Source organism: Mustelus asterias, chromosome 13, assembly GCF_964213995.1.
Source record: "Mustelus asterias chromosome 13, sMusAst1.hap1.1, whole genome shotgun sequence".
NCBI classification, from domain to species: Eukaryota; Metazoa; Chordata; class Chondrichthyes; order Carcharhiniformes; family Triakidae; genus Mustelus; species Mustelus asterias.
Window position 1 is genome coordinate 53,099,513 of NC_135813.1, and position 23,554 is coordinate 53,123,066.

Genomic DNA, 23,554 nt, shown 5'->3' on the forward strand with positions numbered 1-23,554 from the left:
CCAGTTATTCCTGCTGGAAAACATGTATTTCCACAGATCTGGACAATACTGGTCAGGCTTGGCAGCTGTTACACCCATTCCCTGAATAATTTGCTGACACATGTCACGACTTGCATGTGCAAAGTACTTATTTGGTGAATTATTGGGGGGAAATGGGTAGCTGGGAAACTGAAACCCAGTAAAAGCTGCAGAAGAGGAAGAGAAAAACTGGGGTGGGGGAGGGGGGGAGAGAAAAATTAAATTGAGTAGTGGGGTGGCAATTACTAAATAATCTTAACACTTGATAAAGGCATTTATAGCTAAGGAATAGAATACAAAGGGAAGGAAGTATTGTTGCAACTGTACACGGCATTGGTGAGGCTGCACCTGGAGTATTGTGCACAGTTTTGGTCGCCTTATTTGAGGAAAGATTTAACGGCATTGGAGGCAGTTCAGAGGAAGTTCACTAGATTGATTCCAGAGATGACGGGTTTATCATATGAAGAGAGATTGAACAGTTTAGGCCTATACTCTCATTTAGAAGAGTGAGGAGAGATCAAATTGAGGTATTCAAGATGATAAAAGATATGGATAAAGTAGACGTGGTGCAGATGCTTCCTCTTGTGGGGTATTCTTGGATGAGAGGTCATAGTCTTAGGATAAGGCGTAGCAAATTTAAAACAGAGTTGAGGAGAAACTACTCCTCCCAAAGGGTTGTGAATCTGTGGAATTCGCTACCCCAAAGTGCAGTGGATGCTGGAACAGTGAGTAAATTTAAGGAGGAGTTAGACAGATTTTTTATTGGTAATGGGTTGAAAGGTTATGAGGTGAAGGCAGGAAAATGAGGATGAGGAGCATATCAGCCATGATCGAATGGCAGAGCAGACTCAATGGGCTGAATGGCCTAATTTTGCTCCTATATCTTATGAACTTATAAGGTTTTGCAATTCATTTCTATACTAATGGCAATAAAAAGATTGCAATCCACTTATCTCTTCAGTCAACTTTGCACAATTGCAATGATCAGAATAGGCATTGAGTCACTTTGCACAGCCTCATACTGCAGTAGAATTAGCCATGTCCAGGATTATTGATGTTTCTAATTGCTCACCACACATTCTCCTGTCTCCCACCTTATGCACTTACGAGTCCGTATCCTCCCATTCCTATCCTATTCATGTATTCGTCTAGATGCCCCTTAAATGCCGCTATCGTACCTATTTGAATCAAAAAGCTTCATGAGGATGTTCAACCCATCATTTCTGTGTGAGCCCTTTTATCAAGCAATCCATAAACTATCCCACTGCTTTGCTCTTTCCCCATGACCTTTTATCAATCCAAAAGTTAGAAGGGCATTAGAAGTTAGGGGAGTTAGAAGGGCAAAAAGAGGTCACGAGATGTTCTTGGCAGGCAGGATTAAGGAGAATCCTAAGGCATTCTATTCATACGTTATGAACAAAAGAGTTGTCAGGGAGAAAATCGGACCTCTCACGGACAAAGGAGGGGAATTATGCTTAGAACCCAAGGGAATAGGGGAGATCCTAAATGAATACTTTGCATCGGTATTCACAAAGGAGAGGGGCGTGTTAACCGGGAGTGTCTCGGAGGGAGGTGTTGACCCGTTAGAGAAAATCTCCATTACAAGAGAGGAAGTGTTAGGTTTTTTAGGGAACATTAAAACTGACAAAGCCCCAGGGCCTGATGGCATCTATCCTCGACTGCTCAAGGAGACGAGAGATAAAATTGCTGGACCTCTGACGGAAATCTTTGTCGCTTCTTTGGACACGGGTGAGGTCCCTGAGGATTGGAGGATAGCGAATGTGGTCCCGTTGTTTAAGAAGGGTAGCAGGGATAACCCAGGAAATGATAGGCCGGTGAGCTTGACGTCCATGGTAGGGAAGTTGTTGGAGAGGATTCTTAGAGACAGGATGTATGTGCATTTAGAACGGAACAATCTCATTAGTGACAGACAGCATGGTTTTGTAAGAGGGAGGTCGTGCCTTACAAATTTGGTGGAGTTTTTTGAGGAAGTGACAAAAACGGTTGATGAAGGAAGGGCCGTGGATGTCGTCTATATGGATTTCAGTAAGGCATTTGACAAAGTCCCACATGGCAGGTTGGTTAAGAAGGTTAAGGCTCATGGGATACAAGGAGAAGTGGCTAGATGGGTGGAGAACTGGCTTGGCCATAGGAGACAGAGGGTAGTGGTCGAAGGGTCTTTTTCCGGCTGGAGGTCTGTGACCAGTGGTGTTCTGCAGGGCTCTGTACTGGGACCTCTGCTATTTGTGATATATATAAATGATTTGGAAGAAGGTGTAACTGGTGTAATCAGCAAGTTTGCGGATGACACGAAGATGGCTGGACTTGCGGATAGCGAAGAGCATTGTTGGGCAATACAGCAGGATATAGATAGGCTGGAAAATTGGGCGGAGAGGTGGCAGATGGAGTTTAATCCGGATAAATGCAAAGTGATGCATTTTGGAAGAAATAATGTAGGGAGGAGTTATACAATAAATGGCAGAGTCATCAGAAGTATAGAAGCACAGAGGGACCTAGGTGTGCAAGTCCACAAATCCTTGAAGGTGGCAACACAGGTGGAGAAGGTGGTGAAGAAGGCATATGGTATGCTTGCCTTTATAGGACGGGGTATAGAGTATAAAAGCTGGAGTCTGATGATGCAGCTGTATAGAACGCTGGTTAGGCCACATTTGGAGTACTGCGTCCAGTTCTGGTCGCCGCACTACCAGAAGGACGTGGAGGCGTTAGAGAGAGTGCAGAGAAGGTTTACCAGGATGTTGCCTGGTATGGAGGGCCTTAGCTATGAGGAGAGATTGGGTAAACTGGGGTTGTTCTCCCTGGAAAGACGGAGAATGAGGGGAGATCTAATAGAGGTGTACAAGATTATGAAGGGGATAGATAGGGTGAACGGTGGGAAGCTTTTTCCCAGATCAGAAGTGAGTTCACGAGGGGTCACGGGCTCAAGGTGAGAGGGGCGAAGTATACCTCAGATATTAGAGGGATGTTTTTTACACAGAGGGTGGTGGGGGCCTGGAATACGCTGCCAAGTAGGGTGGTGGAGGCAGGCACGCTGACATCGTTTAAGACTTACCTGGATAGTCACATGAGCAGCCTGGGAATGGAGGGATACAAACGATTGGTCTAGTTGGACCAAGGAGCGGCACAGGCTTGGAGGGCCGAAGGGCCTGTTTCCTGTGCTGTACTGTTCTTTGTTTTTTGTTCAAAACTAATCTTATTGCCTTGCTTTCTTCCTTATTGTCTTGTATCCTCAATTGCCCCCTCCCCATTGCAATGGTAATCGACATATAATTTCTTGTGTAAAAACATTTCTGCTAACACCTCTCCTCTCACTGAGAGAGAATTTTAAATTGATCTCCCTTAGGTACTGACTTTACAACAGAGGAAATTAGCTTTATCTATTCACTATTATAAATCTCAATTCAAATCTCCTCAGGCTTCTCTTTTCTACTAGAAGCAAAAAAGCACACTAGATAGATGAGTATGTGTATATTGAAATTACTTGGTCAGGTTTCTTTACGATAACAGACGAAAGCAGTAAGATGCAGGAAGGTATCAGCACAACACTTGCAAAAGATTGCGGCTTTGCTATTTCTAAAAGGTTAAAGTGCCCTTTTCAGATTGTAAGTGATTTTTGGATGGAGTAATCTTTTGTATATCTTTGTAATGTAAATCTGTCCATGTGCAAGAGTTCAGATTTCCATCAGAGTTAAAACTAAAACTCCTAGCATTTAAATCTCAAAAAATTCACAGTTATTCATGAGTAAAGACAGTATGCAAGTCCTGCAGCCTATTAATGCCTCAGCCACATCTAATTTAGTAATTTACCATCCCACCATTTTTTGTATCGTCCGCGAACTTACTGGTCAACAGTCTAAATCACTTAAGTAAACCACAAACAGCAAGGGCCCTGACACTGTGCACAGGCTTCCAGTCAGAAAAACACCCCTCGACCACCATTCAGCCAATTCTGGACCCAATTTACCAAATTTCCTTGTATCCCATGGGCTCTTACTCTCACTATCAGTCTCCCATGTGGGACGTTATCAAAAGCCTGACTGAAGTCCAAGAAGACAACGTCAAATGCATTGTCCTCATGTACACACCTGGCCACCTCTTTGAAAAATTCAGTTAAGTTGGTCAGACATGACCTTCCCTTAACAAAACCATGCTGACTGTTCTCGATTAATCCCTACCTCTGCAAATGCAGATTTATTCTGTTTCTCAGAATTGCTTCCAATAGTTTCCCAACCACTGAGGGTAGCCTGGCCTGTATTTTCCTGGTTTATCTCTTCCGCCCTTCTTGAATAATGGTACCTTCTTGAATAAAAGTCATCGACCCTGGGTGGATGTAGCTGTTACTGGGGGGCATAACTATAAGGTTCGTGGTGGAAGATATAGGACGGATGTACGAGGTAGGTTCTTTACTCAGAGAGTGGTTCGGGTGTGGAATGGACTGCCTGCTGTAATAGTGGAGTCAGACACTTTAGGAACTTTCAAGCGGTTATTGGATAGGCACATGGAGCACACTAGAATGATAGGGAGTGGGATAGTAGCTCGATCTTGGTTTCAGAAAAGGTTCGGCACAACATCATGGGCCGAAGGGCCTGTATTGTGCTGTACATAAGAACATAAGAAATAGGAGCAGGAGTAGGCCACCTAGCCCCTCGAGCCTGCCCCGCCATTCAATAAGATCATGGCTGATCTGAAGTGGATCAGTTCCACTTACCCGCCTGATCCCCATAACCCCTAATTCCCTTACCGATCAGGAATCCATCTATCCGTGATTTAAACATATTCAACGAGGTAGCCTCCACCACTTCAGTGGGCAGAGATTCACCACCCTCTGAGAGAAGAAGTTCCTCCTCAACTCTGTCCTAAACTGACCCCCCTGTTCTATGTTCTATGACCCAAACTGGGTGGGGGGTGTATACAGATGACCTTATCGTGACCTCGTTTTAGACTGAGACCTGAGTGTGGGAGCAAGAACGTCTTCCTCGTCAGACCAGAGCTTCCAGAAGTGGCATTGTGGTGCAGAAGAGGTCCATGCAGGGAGGTTTTAATTTTTTTTAAGGTTCTTGAGTGCTGTGCCTTATGATTCCAATGCTTTCACTCCTACCCACTGGTCAGATGATGGAACTGGCTGGGGTCAGGTGGAAATCAGAAAAATCTGTGGAAATGGGGTCTTGCTGGGTGTCCCAAGTCGCTGGAGTTCATCGCCTACTCAGTAGCTTGCCAACACCACACACCAAACCCTTGGAATCAGGGACTAAGTAAATAACAATAATCAACAAAAAGAATTAAGAAATGGCTAAAGCACATTTAACTTTATTTTACTTTGTCCTTTCCATGATTGTCTGGCGTTTTCTGCTACCTAGTGACTTTGAGGATCATTTGAAATGGGCATTTGAGAGCCTGGCATTCGGGTTACCTGATCAGCTGACACCTCTGCTGCTGCTAATCTTTCTCACTGGAAATGGGTAACACATTGCTTGCAGGTGTGGTGTCAAACAGAACTAGTGAAGTCAGGTATGGAAACAAAGCCAGTGAAAGATTTGAGTGGCCAAAGAGGCCAATTGTTTTAAAATTGTACTGGAGTTTCAAAATATTGTGTTCTTTAAATGTTGGAGATGACATTGATGAAAGACTGAAGAGTGTGTTAGTTAGAAGTTAGTAAGTGACCTCTTTGGGGAAGATGCAGGACGAGAAATAGGAGAGCTGAGTTTTGAAGTTAATGAGGCCGTTGTTGATAACCCGCAGTTGGAGGTGATGGTCTTGTAGGGTTTACATTGCCTATAACATTCCAATCAGGCCACAGCTCAAAATGCCAGATTGAAAATATTTAACAGTGTGCAGAATTGTTTCTGGTCCTGAGTTGTTTGGGAAGGTATGAGCGCAGCAGGTACTCAGAGATATACCAGCTCCAGCAATGTGATCTCATTACTTGCTGTTTATTGATGCGGAAAACTGAATGTCCTAGTCTCACAACAGAAGCAGCATTTTCGAGTGGTTGGGGGTGGGGGAATTCATTTTATTAAATGCTCTACTTGTAAAAGAAAATAATGGTCCTACCAATTGATATTATCACTGGCACGGAGACCTTCTCTACTGACTAGACTGTTCTAATGACATCAATTCCAGTGAACACTCTGGAGTGACTCCAGTATAAAGTAGCCTCAGGGTCAATATGGAGCCATCTGAGCCCAGCGATCAGATAACTGGCTGAGAGTATCAGGGTTTTCGCAATCCAGGCTAACTATTCAGACTTGGATGCTCAGCTGCTCAAGAAGACCAGATAAGTCTTTACTGCTTGCAATTTTGTGGAGTCAGTTCGTTTGTAGTATTGTTCATTCTTATGGTCTTTGTGATTTTCTGATCTTGTTGTGTAACCAACTATTTGACAGCAGTTTGGAAGGCCAGTGGATGAAAGAAATGAATTGTGGGGAGATGCAGAGTTGCTCTAACATATAACCAAGGAACAAAGAAAAGTGCAGCACAGGAACAGGCCCTTTGTCCCTCCAAGCCTGTGCCAATCATGATGCCTGCCTAAATTAAAACCGTATGCACTTACGAGTCCGTATCCTCCCATTCCTATCCTATTCATGTATTCGTCTAGATGCCCCTTAAATGCCGCTATCGTACCTGCTCCCACCACCCCCCAGGGCAGCATGTTCTACCCTAGGAAAAAGCATCTGACTATCCACGCCACTTATAATCTTGTAAACCTCTATCTGGTCACCCCTCAACCTCCGTCATTCCAGTGAGAACAAACCGAGTTTATCCAACCTCTCCTTATAGCTAATACCCTCCCCTATCAGGCAACATCCTGGTAAACCTCTTCTGTACCCTCTCCGAAGCATCCACTAGTAACGTGGCGACCAGGATTGTACACTATATTCCAAATGAGGCCTGAAGGTTCTGTACAGCTGCAGCATAACCTGCCAATTTTTATACTCAATACCCCAACTGATGAAGGCAAGCATGCTGCATGCCTTCTTGACTACCTTATCCACCTGCGTTACCACTTTCGATGATCGGTGGAGATGTATGTCCAGATCTCTCTGCCTGTCAATAGCCCTGAGGGTTCTATCATTTACTGTATAATTCCTACATGCATTGGACCTGACAAAATGCATTACCTCACATCTGCCATTTCTCAGCCCAAGTGTCCAACCGGTCTATACCTTGCTGTATCCTCTAACAATCCTCTTCACTATCCGCACCTCCTCCAATTTTTGTGTCATCTGCGAACTTACTAATCAGACCAACTACATTTGCTTCCAAATCATTTATATATACTACGAATGACAAAGGTCCAAGCACTGATCCCTGTGGAACACCGCTAATCATAGCCTTCCATTCAGAAAAGCACCCGTCTACTGCTACCCTCTGTTATCTATGGCCAAGCCAGTTCTGTATTCATCTTGCCAGCTCTCCTCTGAGCCCGAGTGATTTCATCTTTCGTACCAGTCTACCATGAGGTACTTTGTCAAAGGCTTTACTGAAATCCATGTATACAACATCTACTGCCTTTCCCTCATCTATCATCTTCGTCACTTCCTCAAAAAACTCGATCAAGTTAGTGACCTCCCTTTCACAAAACCATGCTATCTATCACTAATAAGTTAATTTGTTTCCAAATGTGAGTAAATCCTGCCCCTAACCAGTGTGGCAATTAATCAGATTTTCCTGTAGGTTGAAGGAGGGCCATTCTAGGATACCTGACGTTGCAGGAAGGGTGACCCTGCTCTAAGGTCTCCAATTCATTTTGCTCCTTTGTAAAGGTGAAATAATTATTGATTAGACTTATCACAGCCATGTCTGTTTTCTCGAGCCTGTTCCACTCTTCAATTAGACCATCGTTAGCAATGTTGCCTCAAAGCACCAGGGATCCGGGTTCAATTCCAGCCTTGGATGAGCATATCTCTCCATGTCTGCGTGGGTTTCCCCTGGGTGCTCTGGTTTCCTCCCACTGTGCCAAGGTGTGCAGGTTAGGGGGATTTGTGGGGTAAATATGTGGGGTTACAGGAATAGGGCCTGGGTAAGATGCCTTGTCAGAGAGCCATAGAATCCCGACAGAATCAAGAACAGAAGGTTGGTTAGGGCAAGTTTAGGGCCAGTTATAGATGGCAGAGGGAAGTTATGTGTGGAACCGGAGGAGATTGGTGAAGCATTGAACCAATATTTCTCTTCGGTGTTCACGCAAGGGGACATGAATATAGCTGAGGAGGACACTGGGTTGCAAGGGAGTAGAATAGACAGTATTACAGTTGATAAGGAGGATGTGCAGGATATTCTGGAGGGTCTGAAAATAGATAAATCCCCTGGTCCGGATGGGATTTATCCAAGGATTCTCTGGGAGGCAAGAGAAGTGATTGCAGAGCCTCTGGCTCTGATCTTCAGGTCGTCGTTGGCCTCTGGTATAGTACCAGAAGATTGGAGGTTAGCGAATGTTGTCCCATTGTTTAAGAAGGGGAACAGAGACTTCCCCGGGAATTATAGACCGGTGAGTCTCACTTCTGTTGTCGGCAAGATGTTGGAAAAAATTATAAGGGATAGGATTTATAGTTATTTGGAGAGTAATGAATTGATAGGTGATAGTCAGCATGGTTTTGTGGCAGGTAGGTCGTGCCTTACTAACCTTATTGAGTTTTTTGAGAAAGTGACCAAGGAGGTGGATGGGGGCAAGGCAGTGGACGTGGTATATATGGATTTTAGTAAGGCGTTTGATAAGGTTCACCATGGTAGGCTTCTGCAGAAAATGCAGATGTATGGGATTGGGGGTGATCTAGGAAATTGGATCAGGAATTGGCTAGCGGATAGGAAACAGAGGGTGGTGGTTGATAGTAAATATTCATCATGGAGTGCGGTTACAAGTGGTGTACCTCAGGGATCTGTTTTGGGGCCACTGCTGTTTGTAATATTTATTAATGATCTGGATGAGGGTATAGTTGGGTGGATTAGCAAATTTGCTGATGACACCAAAGTCGGTGGTGTGGTAGACAGTGAGGAAGGGTGTCGTAGTTTGCAGGAAGACTTAGACAGGTTGCAAAGTTGGGCCGAGAGGTGGCGGATGGAGTTTAATGCGGAGAAGTGTGAGGTAATTCACTTTGGTAGGAATAACAGATGTGTTGAGTATAGGGCTAACGGGAGGACTTTGAATAGTGTGGAGGAGCAGAGGGATCTAGGTGTATGTGTGCATAGATCCCTGAAAGTTGGGAATCAAGTAGATAAGGTTGTTAAGAAGGCATATGGTGTCTTGGCGTTTATTGGTAGGGGGATTGAATTTAGGAGTCGTAGCGTTATGTTGCAACTGTACACAACTCTGGTGCGGCCGCACTTGGAGTACTGTGTGCAGTTCTGGTCCCCACATTACAGGAAGGATGTGGAGGCTTTGGAGAGGGTGCAGAGGAGGTTTACCAGGATGTTGCCTGGTATGGAGGGGAGATCCTATGAGGAGAGGCTGAGGGATTTGGGATTGTTTTCGCTGGAAAGGCGGCGGCTAAGAGGGGATCTTATTGAAACATATAAGATGATTAGAGGTTTAGATAGGGTGGATAGTGATAGCCTTTTTCCTCTGATGGAGAAATCCAGCACGAGGGGGCATGGCTTTAAATTGAGGGGGGGTAGTTATAGAACCGATGTCAGGGGTAGGTTCTTTACCCAGAGGGTGGTGAGGGATTGGAATGCCCTGCCAGCATCAGTAGTAAATGCGCCTAGTTTGGGGGCGTTTAAGAGATCCGTAGATAGGTTCATGGACGAAAAGAAATTGGTTTAGGTTGGAGGGTCACAGTTTTTTTTTAACTGGTCGGTGCAACATCGTGGGCCGAAGGGCCTGTTCTGCGCTGTAATGTTCTATGTTCTATGTTCTAGTGCAGAAGTGGCCATTTGGCCCATCGTGTCTGCACTGACTGTTCGACAGAGCATCTTACTCGGGGCCTCTGCCCCGCCATATTGAAATTGCTGAATTTAATGGACAGGCATTCAGCATTGTTAAGGAAGCATTAAATAATTGGACTCAGGCTGCAATCTTACATTGGTGAATGTTAGCAATTGTACCTGGTATTTTACTCCTAATAAACTGCTGAACATTTTAAGATCCTGCAGGCAGCTCCTACTGCAGGTGGATCTTTCACATTCTCTTGGTTTAAAATTTCTCCTGAAAGACAGAATCTCCAGCAATGCTGTGCTCCCTCAGTACTGTACTGGAGTGTTATCCTGATTTATATGCACAGACTATGGAGTGGGGCTCGAAGCAAGGGGACTGTTATCGAGCCAAAACTACACGTAAATCAATTATTACTATTTCTTTTCCTTATACATGCAGTGGTCCTCTTTCATCTAGAGACATTTTTGCTCTCACCACCTCTTCTGATCTGAAATTTCTAATTTCCACCTCTGCAATGCTGCAAGTACTTCGCAGAAGGCCACCTTTCTCTGTTGTGCCAAACTTTTTGCTTTAGATTGTTGGGTTCTGCTCCAACTCGCCACTTCAAGAAAGATAGCCATTCAACAGGTGATATTCTCTCCACTGTCACCCAATGCTTCCACTGGAAGCTTCCCATGCAGGCTGGCCCTTTTAAGTTGCTGAGTGTGTGTGCAAAAGTGTTATGAATCAAAAATTAAAGTATATTTTTGCTCTTGCCCCCCCCCCCCCCCCCCCCGTCTCTCTCTCCATGTTTAATTAACATTGCTATGTTTCAAGCTCTTCCTAACTTCGCACGTCTTACATCTAAAGTCCAAATATACTTTCCTGCTCCTGATACCCTTGCTTTGTTGAGCTCTTCTGTTCTAACTGAATCTATTCTGAGACCTCATAACGGTGCTGCTGCTGACCTCTTGGCGTCGCCCCTGGCCCCTCGGTGCCGCAGCCCCCCCCCCCCCCACCCCTGAGGGGATTCTCCTTTCATCCATGTTTTTCCTGCTTTGTCAAAACCTCTAGCTTTTTAAACTTAAGCTTAACCGAAGCATTATTCCAAATTCATCTTGTTCCTTTTTGCTTATTTCTACTTTGATGAGACCCAGCAGCAATCTTGGCCCTTTACCTTGGTTTCTTTTTAACTTCTATTAGTAAGTGGAAGAAAGCTTTCATTTATTATGCCCACTGTAGTCTAGTCCAAGCACACCACCCCCCTGGACTTCTTAGAACCCACTGTGCAGCTGGGCTGTTCAACATTAAGAAGTTTAACAACACCAGGTTAAAGTCCAACAGGTTTATTTGGTAGCAAAAGCCACACAAGCTTTCGGAGCTCCAACACCTCTTCAGGTGAGTGGGAATTCTGTTCACAAACAGGGCATATAAAGACACAGACTCAATTTACATGAATAATGGTTGGAATGCGAATACTTACAACGAATCAAGTCTTGAAGATACAAACAACATGAGTGGAGAGAGCATCAAGACAGGCTAAAACGATGTGTATTGTCTCCAGACAGAACAGCCAGTGAAACTCTGCAGGTCCAGGCAGGCTGTGGGGATTACAAATAGTGTGACATGAACCCAATATCCCGGTTGAGGCCGTCCTCATATGTGCGGAACTTGGCTATCAGTTTCTGCTCAGCGACTCTGCGCCGTCGTGTGTCGTGAAGGCCGCCTTGGAGAACGCTTACCCGAATATCAGAGACCGAATGCCTGTGACCGCTGAAGTGCTCCCCAGCAGGAAGAGAACAGTCTTGCCTGGTGATTGTCGAGTGGTGTTCATTCATCCGTTGTCGCAGCGTCTGCATGGTTTCCCCAATGTACCATGCCTCGGGACATCCTTTCCTGCAGCGTATCAGGTAGACAACGTTGGCCGAGTTGCAAGAGTATGTACCGTTACATACTCTTGCAACTCGGCCAACGTTGTCTACCTGATACGCTGCAGGAAGGGATGTCCCGAGGCATGGTACATTGGGGAAACCATGCAGACGCTGCGACAACGGATGAATGAACACCGCTCGACAGTCACCAGGCAAGACTGTTCTCTCCCTGTTGGGGAGCACTTCAGCGGTCACGGGCATTCGGTCTCTGATATTCAAGTAAGCGTTCTCCAAGGCGGCCTTCACGACACACGACGGCGCAGAGTCACTGAGCAGAAACTGATAGCCAAGTTCTGCACACATGAGGACGGCCTCAACCGGGATATTGTGTTCATGTCACACTATTTATAATCCCCACAGCCTGCCTGGACCTGCAGAGTTTCACTGGCTGTTCTGTCTGGAGACAATACATATCGTTTTAGCCTGTCTTGATGCTCTCTCCACTCACGTTGTTTGTATCTTAAAGACTTGATTAGTTGTAAGTATTCGCATTCCAACCATTATTCATGTAAATTGAGTCTGTGTCTTTATATGCCCTGTTTGTGAACAGAATTCCCACTCGCCTGAAGAAGGGGCTTGGAGCTCCGAAAGCTTGTGTGGCTTTTGCTACCAAATAAACCTGTTGGACTTTAACCTGGTGTTGTTAAACTTCTTACTGTGTTTACCCCAGTCCAACGCCGGCATCTCCACATCTTGTTCAACATTGACAACCTTTAATCTGGTTTACTAATCTGTGTCCTTTCCAAGTGTGCAGATGACTAATTTTTGTGTCTTTTCTTTTGCTATGGGAGTCATTTGGTGCAACATTCAAGTTTTCCTTTCTACAGATTTTTGTTTTGTATTTTTTTATTGCAAATAGACATATTCAGATCTATAATGTTAAAACTGGAATCTCAATCAATGTTAGTTGGGAGGAAGGTTCCTGTAAGACGAGCCCAAGACCATGTGTCCATGGCCATTTGACTGACTGATAGAACAGGCTGGATGGTGCTGAAGGTGGAAGGGCTGCATGGGTACAATAGGGACCCTGCAGCAAGTGGGGGAGCTGGTGGATATCAGGCCGATCCACAGCAACCACATTTGCAGTAAGTGTCTGCAGCGTGAAGAACCTCAACTCAGAGTTGATGAATTAAGAGTCTGAGCTTTGGACATTCTGATGATGAGAGTTAGCTGGCTGTTCTGGAGGCAGTTACACTCCTGAAGATAGATTCTTCACATTTGGTCCATGGTCAGGAATAGGAGAGTAAGATGTAGGGATCCTGAAGGTAATAAGTCTGGGCTTTGCAATTGTCCAACAGGTTTGAGGTTCTTACAACTTGTGTGCATGAGGGCAGGAACTGCAGGTTGGATGAGCAAACGGACCACAGCACAGTGGTCAGGGGGCCATTCAGATGGTGGGGAGTATAAAGGATTGTTCATGTAGTAGGGGACAGTATAGTTATGGGGTAGGTACTGTCCTCTGTAGCTGAGAGCATGAGTCATGAAGGCTATGTTGCCTGCCTGGTGCCAGGGTTAAGAACATCACAGAAGAATTTGAAGTGGGACGGGAAGGATTCGGTTGATGTGCTCCACATGGGTATGACCAACATAGGTAGGATATGGATTCTGCTAGGTGAGTAGTGGTAGCAAAGGTATATTATAAAGTCGAATGATAAAGGTAATAATCTTTGGATTACTACCTGAGCCATGAACAAGTTGACATAAGGTAAATAAGATCAGATAGTTGAACGTGTGGCTCAGAAATTGGAGAAATGGGTTTTGATTCATGGGGCACTGGCACCAGTACTGGGAAAGGAGGGAGCCTCGTGATTGGGATGGTTTTCTCTTGAACCGCAGTGAGACCAGTGTCCTGACAAATCATTAGGATGTGGAGAGTGTCAAGTACTTGCTGGTATTAAAATGACTTCTAACCAGCACTTGGAGGGCTATAGTTATACAGTTATATACAAGCTATAGTTTGCATATTAATTATATATAACTAAGGCACTGAACATGAATATTGTGCAAAGCAGTTCCTTGTCAGTAGAACTGATTAGACTGTAACTCCATTACACGGTGAATGCATTTCCTAAAGCATGAACGGTTTTGTTAATGTTCCACTTCCCATTTTTGACTAACTTTAAAATAATTTTTGAAGTGTTTAATGCAGCTTTTTATATTACTAGGAGCAGAAAATTAGCTGTAGAGTTAAGGTAATTGAGCTCAATGCTGTATGTCTCCAGCATTTTCATTGATTTATTATGTTCCAATTCAGTGGCGCGTCTCTTTTAGTAACACCTCTGAATGTTATTTATTTTCTTACCGAGCTCACCTATCTTGAAAATGCAAGGATGTTCAGATTCTCAAACCATGCACACTTAAAATTGGCTGATTAGAAATGAAAAGTGGTCAGTGCAGTAAGAGGTTTGATTGATTCATTCTGCATATTAAAACCGTATCCAGAATAATTGCTTTAAGAAGTATTTGTCAAAGATGGTCATTGAGACTAGCGCAGACTGATGGACTTGAAAGTTTCAGTATAGTTCTGTGACAATCAGGGCCAGTCTCTACTTCAATACTGTTGGATCTAATTTCTCGGTGCTGCTAAATGTCATTTGACAGTTAATTGGAGAAGCATGAAAAGTTAGCGGTGTAGGAAATGGCCATGGCATACTGGTGCAATAGGAAAATACTTCTCTTGGTTGGTAGTCTGTTCATTTGAGAGGCTGCTGACCTGAGCACCTAACTAGGCTGACACATCAGCACTCTACTGAGAAAATAATGCACAATGCCATGCCTGCTTTCTGAGAATTGTTCCAGTCTCCTGGTTTTTTTTGGATTCTTTCAGACGTTAGGCTTGGTTGGAGGGATAGGGAACAATGCCTGGAAAATGCATCATGACCTGTAAGAAGTCCCGACAAAGAAAAATGCCTCAAATTCTACTCCAATCTTGCGATTAGTTCATTTCCAAGCCTTCTGCCACTAATTCAATGTGCTCTGTTATGTGTTTGAATGCAGGCTTTTGATTACTCCTCAATATTTAGCATTGTTGAATTAAATTTTTCTGTGCAGTTGCATAGCCAGATTAAACACTTCACTAAATATTTTGCCACATTGTCCACCTTTACTGCTCTTTGGTGTTGCCAACTGAGAAGTCAACAATAGCTGTTTCTCTCTCCACAGATGCTTCCAGACCTGCTGAATTTTTTCCAGCACTTTAAAATTTCTTTGCTAAAGTGTCTCGGAGTCTCTGAAGAGTTAATTACTTTACTGTCTTATAATCTTCGAAGCCCAATTAGGAACATTACAGAACAGGAAAAAGCAACAATGAGAGTAAGGAGGTGTGGGATAGAGGGAAAGTTGGCCGATTGGAAAGGTAACTGGCTATCTGATCGAAGACGGAGGGTGGTGGTGGATGGAAAATTTTCAGACTGGAGGCAGGTTGCTAGCGGAGTGCCACAGGGATCAGTGCTTGGTCCTCTGCTCTTTGTGATTTTTATTAATGACTTAGAGGAGGGGGCTGAAGGGTGGATCAGTAAATTTGCTGATGACACCAAGATTGGTGGAGTAGTGGATGAGGTGGACGGCTGTTGTAGGCTGCAAAGAGACATAGATAGGATGCAGAGCTGGGCTGAAAAATGGCAAATGGAGTTTAACATTGATAAATGTGAGGTGATTCATTTTGGTAGGACTAATTTAAATGTGGATTACAGGGTCAAAAGTAGGGTTCTGAAGACTGTGGAGGAACAGAGAGATCTTGGGGTCCATATCCACAGATCTCTAAAGGTTGCCACTCAAGTGGATAGACCTGTGAAGAAGGCCCATAGTGTGTTAGCTTGTATTAACAGGGGGTTGGAGTTTAAGAGCCGTGGGGTTATGCTGCAAGTGTACAGGACCTTGGTGAGACCACATTTGGAATATTGTGTGCAGTTCTGGCCACCTCACTATAAGAAGGATGTGGAAGTGCTGGAAAGAGTGCAGAGGAGATTTACCAGGATGCTGCCTGGTTTGGAGGGTAGGTCTTATGAGGAAAGGTTGAGGGAGCTAGGGCTGTTCTCTCTGGAGCGGAGGAGGCTGAGGGGAGACTTAATAGAGGTTTATAAAATGATGAAGGGGATAGATAGAGTGAACGTTCAAAGACTATTTCCACGGGTGGATGGAGCTATTACAAGGGGGCATAACTATAGGGTTCATGGTGGGAGATATTGGAAGGATATCAGAGGTAGGTTCTTTACGCAGAGAGTGGTTGGGGTGTGGAATGGACTGCCTGCAGTGATAGTGGAGTCAGACACTTTAGGAACATTTAAGCGGTTATTGGATAGGCACATGGAGCACACCAGGATGATAGGGAGTGAGATAGCTTGATCTTGGTTTCAGATAAAGCTCGGCACAACATCGTGGGCCGAAGGGCCTGTTCTGTGCTGTACTGTTCTATGTTCTAAGCCAAATAAGCCGAATCCACAGTCAAAAAATCAAAGAACAAAGAACAATACAGCACCGGAACAGGCCCTTCGGCCCTCCAAGCCTGCGCCGCTCATGTGCCCACTAGACCATTCGTTTGTATCCCTCTATTCCCAGTCTGTTCATGTGGCCGCCTCAATCACCTTGCTTGGCCGTGCACTCCAGGGCCCCACCACCCTCTGTGTAAAATACGTCCCCCTGACATCTGTGTTGAACCTTGCCCCCCTCACCTTGAACCTGTGACCCCTTGTGTTCGTCACCTCCGACCTGGGAAAAAGCTTCCCACTGTTCACCCTATCTATGCCCTTCATAATTTTATACACCTCTATTAGGTCTCCCCTCATCCTCCGTCTTTCCAGGGAGAACATCCCCAGTTTACCCAATCTCTCCTCATAGCTAAGACCCTCCATACCAGGCAACATCCTGGTAAACCTTCTCTGTACTCTCTCCAAAGCCTCCACGTCCTTCTGGTAGTGTGGCGACCAGAACTGGACGCAGTATTCCAAATGTGGCCCAACCAACGTTCTATACAGTCGCAACATCATATGCCAACTTTTATATTCTATGCCCCATCCAATGAAGGCAAGCATGCCATATGCCTTCTTGTCCACCCTCTCCACCTGTGCTGCCACCTTTAAGGATCTGTGGACTTGTACACCCAGGTCCCTCTGTGTGTCTATACTCCTGATGGTTCTGCCACTTATTGTATAGCTCCCCCTTACATTAGATCGACCGAAATGCGTATAATCAATATTATATTTTTGAAATTAGAATGCCTCCCATCAAATTTCCCTTAGTTACCTGACAGTGCAGAGTTTGGACACTTGTTTAATCTGAGGAATGGCTTCCCATTCCGGTGCAAAAATAATGGAAAAATGGTGAACTAGAACAGTAACTCAAAATGTATTAGAAGAAATGGTTATGTTTAAGAGGGCAGCAGTGACAAGTGGGGAATGCTGAGCTTTATGAATAAAGTAAGAGTTTTAACAACACCAGGTTAAACGCAGTTAAAACTCTTACTGTGTTCACCCCAGTCCAACGCCAGCATCTCCACATCATGACTTTATGAATAAAGACATGGAGTGTGATTACAGTGGTGTTAATGAGTTGAAACTGTTTCCACTGGCTGACCTGTCAGTAAGTAGACAAGAGACATTTCAGCTAATTGCTCAAAGAACCAGGGGGGAGATGAGAATTTTTTTAAACTTAGATTTGATTTGAAATTCAGATTAAAACACAAAGCATGGGGTAGAAAAAGCAGTGAAAATAGTTTTAGTAGTAATTTTCAGAAGGAAATAAATAAATACTTGAAATGGGGGGAAAACATTGTAGGAGAAAAAGCAAAATTAAGAAATTAATTGGATAGTTTTTTTCAAAAAAACCAGTACTGATGCAGTGGGATGAATGGTCACTCGTACTGTATCTTTCTATTGTTCAAACCAGTGTGAAAAATAAATGATACTGACATGTATGTAAATATTTCTGCAGCATGTCAAGTTTTGGATTAATTATGGCAATTGAGAAAGATTTAAACTAGGAAAGAAAATTTTCTCTGGTAGCCTTTGACAAACAAAGTTGGTGCCATATCAATCCCTGCTTGGTGCTGAGTTCAACAAATACACTGATTGCCAATATTCTGTCTCAAGGTGTGCGACCACACAGTAACCTGAGGTTCCTGAGTCGCCAAGCACAAGTTGGAGTGTTTCAGGTACCCATGCGTGCAAGGCTGCACAAAGAAATTTAAGGGCCCATATGCTTAAACAAATCTACTTTTTTAAATTCATTTGTGGGACAAGGGCGTTGCTGGCTGGCCAGCATTTATTGCCCATCCCTAGTTGCCCTTTGTTGTGGGAAATTCACCACTTCGGAGTCAGACTTGGAGGTTCAACAAACAGTTTTATTCGGACAAAGCTTTGGGAGAAGCGCTGGTACTCCGCAGTACTGGCAGCCAGCCTTCTCCCCTACATAATGGTAGTTGAGCATCTTTAATATTTTTTAGATAATAGACAGTACAGACATTAGCCATTAGCACATCGTTACAAGTTGAGTAGACAGGTACGGACATCGAAAGTTAACATAGAAACATAGAAAAACTACAGCCCTTCGGCCCCACAAGTTGTGCCGAACATATCCCTACCTTTTAGGCCTACCTATAACCCTCCATCCTATTAAGTCCCATGTACTCATCCAGGAGTCTCTTAAAAGACCCTATTGAGTTTGCCTCCACTACCACTGACGGCAGCTGATTCCACTCGCCCACCACCCTCTGTGTGAAAAGCTTCCCCCTAACATTTCCTCTGTACCTACCCCCCAGCACTTTAAACCTGTGTCCTCTCGTAGCAGCCATTTCCACCCTGGGAAAAAGCCTCTGAGAGTCCACCCGATCTAAGCCTCTCAACATCTTATATACCTCTATTAGGTCTCCTCTCATCCTACGTCTCTCCAAAAGACCGAGCTCCCTCAGCCTATCCTCATAAGGCATGCCACTCAATCCAGGCAACATCCTTGTAAATCTCCTCTGCACCCTTTCAATCATTTCCGCATCCTTCCTGTAATGAGGCGACCAGAACTGATCACAGTACTCCAAGTGGGGTCTGTCGAGGGTTATATAGCTGCATCATTATCCCCGGACTCGCAAACTCAATCCCTCGATTGATAAAGGCCAGCACACCATACGCCTTCTTAACCACCTCCTCCACCTGCGGGGCCAATTTTAGAGTCCCATGGTCCCGGACCCCAAGGTCCTTCTGATCCTCTACAGTACTAAGAGTCTTTCCCTTAATATTGTACTCCTTCATCCCATTTGACCTGCCAAAATGGACCACTATGCATTTATCTGGGCTGAAGTCCATCTGTCACTTCTCCGCCCAGTCTTGCATCCCATCTATGTCCCTCTGTAACTTCTGACGTCCCTCCAGACTATCCACAACCCCACCAACCTTCGTGTCGTCGGCAAACTTACCAACCCATCCCTCCACTTCCTCATCAGATGATTTATGAAAATGACAAACAGCAAGGGTCCCAGAACAGATCCCTGGGGCACACCACTGGTGACCGACCTCCATTTAGAAAAAGACCCATCTATACACACTCTGTCTCCTTTGGGCAGGCCAGTTCTGGATCCACAGGGCAGCAGCCCCTTGGATCCCATGCCCTCTCACTTTTTCTAGAAGCCTTGCATGGGGGACATCATTGTACATAGAGTACATACATTTATGCAGTTATGTCCTCTATCAATGACTGGTTTTGTTAGATACATTTATGCATTTATGTCCCCATCAGTGGCTGACCTCGTTATCAAACTCATTGTTCTGGATCTGCTTTTATCTCATGTTTTAAGATGCCTCAAGGGTATGACCAGTTTCCTGCAGTGATTTAAATGCTACAGGTTTTAACTCTTTGTGTAAATGTCTGTGCCCAAAGTCAGTGCCTCTTAATGTCCCTTCCCAGAGTCCATTTTGTGTGCCAGGTAACCATTTTGTGTCCATCACTTCGATTTCACCCTAACACCCTTGGAGAGCAGTTGAGAGTCAATCACACTGCTGTGACTCCGGAGTCGCATGTAGGCCAGACCAGATAAGGGCGGCAGATTTCCTTCTCTAAAGGACTTTAGTGAACCAGATGGGTTTTTCTGACAATCCACAATGGTTTCATAGTCATCAGTAGATTCTTTATTCTAGATATTTCTATTGAATTCAAATTCCACCATCTGCTGTGGCGGGATTCAAACCCAGGTCTTCAAAACTTTAGCTGACTTTCTGGGCTAGTAGTCTAGCGACAGTACCACTAGGCCATCGCCTCCCCTACACTGCAGAAAACAAAATCTAGCGGGTACTTTTGCTGACGACACTTCCCTTTATCTCAACATCATCTCTTTTGACCCCTCTACTCTATTTATTTGTGAAATCAATTGGCCAACATGCAGTATTGCATGAGTTGAAATTTCTTCCCAGCTAAATACTGGAAAGAAACCGCCACCTTTGGTCCCTGTCACAAACTCAGTTCCCTGACCACCATTTCCATCCCTGACAACTTCCTAAAGTTTTTTAAAGTTTATTTATTAGTGTCACCAGTAAGGCTTACATTAACACTGCAGTGAAGTTATTATGAAATTCCCCTAATTGATGGACTGGATCATTTGTTACCTCAGCTTTGTTTTGACCCCAAGATGTACTTCCAACCACATCCACACGCTTGCCAAGACATCCTACTCCCACTCTGACCTTGGCTTAGCTCAACAGCTGCTCAAACTCTCATCCATGGATTGAACTGTTTTAATACACCCTTAGCCATCCCAACTTTTATTGCAAATAGACTTGTGCTCATCACAAAGCGCTGCTGACTATATTTTCTCTCCCAAGTCCAGTTCACCCATCAGTGCAGTGCTCATGCACCTCCTGGTCCTAAAATGTTAATTAGTTAATGACTCTCGGCTTGAGAATACCAGCAGGAATGCTTTGAAGTTTAAATGTTGGGATATCGAAGATCACATGTAGGTTTCAGGTGTTTGCAGAAGTTGTTTTTGGATGTAGTACTTCACTTGTGGTCTTGGAATACCCATCTTTTTTCTATACCACATTTATGCAGCATGTCGCTGACAGGTGGGCAGTCCTTGGCATCAGGGCTTGTGATTCTCCCAAAAAAATTCCAACTTCCCAATGTGCGGGAAAATGGGAGTGAATCCCACCGTTGTTTTTTAGTGTGATTTCCAGATTGAATCTCCGACACTCTGTGCATCACAGAGTGCCCTAGCGGGATTCACTCTGAAAATCAGAGAGGCAGCACAGTGCTGAGCGGGCCACTGCACATGCACTGTTCTGTCAGCCGGATCACTGGACAGCCCCGCAAACCCCCATCGCTGGCCTTCTGACCCCCCCACCTTCCAGTCGCTGGCCTCCCAGACCTCCCTGGGCCACCAGCCCCTGTGTCATTTCAACTCTTCTCCTCCTCCCCAAAATCCCACTGACCAGCCCCGACCGTATCCTCCCTCCCTCTCCCAACACTACAAGAGCAGAATGGCAGCGGGTCCACCTCCCCCACCCTCTTGGCAATGCCTGATGCCCGGTGGGTGGTGCCAGTTTTCCCCTTGAGACAGTGCCAGGGTACCAAGGGGCACCACCCCCTCTTACCTCCGACCTCCCGTGGTGACCTCAATGTTTTCACTTCCTTCCAGCAGGATCGAGCCACCTGTTCCCCGTTAGTGGAGAGCAGTCGTAAACGCCGCTAAACGGAAGCACTCCCGGCGGGGTGGGGGGACGCTAGCGGGTCTGGAAAATTCAGTCACGGGCCCACTAATGCAATCATGGTTTGCATATTGTAATCAGCTCCGTGCCGATTTCCAGTGTGGAGATGATTACGTGAAAATACTTGGTCAGGAGACGCACGGAGGCCGTGACGCCCAGTGGGCAGCCTGCGAAACAGCTGATGTCTCCCAGCTACTCGAGCAGCATAGCGGGTTGGGAGAACCCCCCCCCCCCCCAACAGATCCCTGACCTCCACTGATTGATCACTGAGAGGTGTGAATGTGTGTCCAGGGTGATTCTTTCTGGAAAAGAAGAACCTCACCGTGGCTCACTGGTTTTCTGAGAAATGAATGTGAATTTGTGTCTCAGCTCCACGTGTCACAGTGAGTTAATGAACCTGTAAGTACTGGAGCAGTCCATTTCTGGTATCATTGTCATGCTGGTGGGGGTCACAACATAACTGAAAGGTAATTTGAATTGTTTTTATTTATTTGTAGATATGGGCACTGTTGGCAATACCAGCATTTATGCATGTCCCTAATCCTTGTGAAAGTGATGGTGAGCTGCTGTCTTAATCCTATATAGCCTGTGCGGTGTGGATACACCCATAGTGTTTTTGGGAAAGATATTCCAGGAATTTGACTTTACTGTGATGATGGAGTAGTGAATAATTTCTCTTCAGGGTGGTGTGTGACTTGGAGGGTAACTTGCAGGTGGGGGTGGGCTTCCCGTGTGTCGGCTGCCCTTGTCCTCCTAGTTGGTAAAAGTTGGTAGAAGATGCTGTTGACAAATCATTGGTAAGTTGCAGTAATGCATCTTGTCTGGAATTGGTTCACTGGTGGTGAAAGGAGTGAATGTTTACAGTGGTGGATGCGATGCCAGTTAATTGGCTGCTTTCACCAGGATGGTGTCAAATGTTTTTAATGTTGTTGGAGTGGCATTCATTCAGACTCGTGGGGAATATTCCAGCCCATGGGATGATGGAAAGGCTTTGAAAGGTCAGGAGGTGAGTTGCCAACTGCAGAATTTCCATCCACTTAACTGCTTCTGTAGCCACAGTATTTATATGGCTAGTCCAGTTAAATTTCCAGTCAATGATCTCCTCCAGATTTTTATTGATGGGGGGAGTTCACTGATGATAATGCTCTGAATGTCAAGGAGAGATGGTTACCCAGTCTTGTTGGAGTTATCATTGCCTGTCGCTTGTGTGGCACAAATGTTATTTCCCCCCCTTATCTGCCCAAGTCTGAATGTTGTCATGGCCTTGCTGTATGCACAACTTCATTATCTGAGAGGTAACAAATTGAACTGAACACTCTGCAATCATCAGAGAGCATTCCCACTTGTGACCTCTGTCATGGAGGAAAGGCCATTGATGTAGCAGTGAAAGATTATTGGACCCTCCATAACCTGAAGAAACTCCTGCAGTGCTGCTGTGGGAGTGAGATGATTGGCCGCCAGCAACCACATCAATCTCCCTTTGTTCTGAACTGAAATCATTGTTTTTGCTTCCTGTTCCAAACTCCTTTCCCTGGCTACCGAACTCCATCCCTCTCCCTGGCAGCAGTCTTGAAATGAAGCCAGTCTGCTTGTGACCTTGGTGTGACATTTGATTCCAAGTTAAGCTTCTGATCGTATATTCGTGCCATCACTAAAACATGTCACCCGTTCACAACTAGGCCTGTGGGAGATGGATGGGGTCGATGATGAGAACTCAGCTCTGACAGCAGGTGCCTCTGTAGAGCTCAGATTTCCTAAGGCTGCTCAGTTTTAACATGCTATTCCCATCGCTCCATTATCCATTTCATCTCGAGATGTCTGCCCTCACCAATGTCAATTGCTTCTTCCTCATTGCTGTTAGGATGGTGAGCTGGAGCACTTCTGTGCACCTTCTCCCTGGCATTGTGTGCCCTCTTCACCTGCGAAAGAGAGGGATAAGGCAGTGTTGAGCCTCTCTCTCCAATTCCAACAATTCTTTTACACAAGATGCTGCAATTTCGCTTCATCATGCGACTAGCTCCTCGATAGCACTAGGACTATAGAGTTTTGCTGATGGA

At 45.0% G+C, this 23,554-nt stretch overlaps 1 protein-coding gene across 6 annotated transcripts in view; it reads left to right on the top strand.

Annotated features, from left to right (window-relative positions):
* specc1la (sperm antigen with calponin homology and coiled-coil domains 1-like a) overlaps positions 1-23,554 on the top strand; it is a 364,982-nt gene that overhangs the window by 203,987 nt on the left and 137,441 nt on the right. The gene's annotated exons all lie outside the window — the stretch shown is intronic.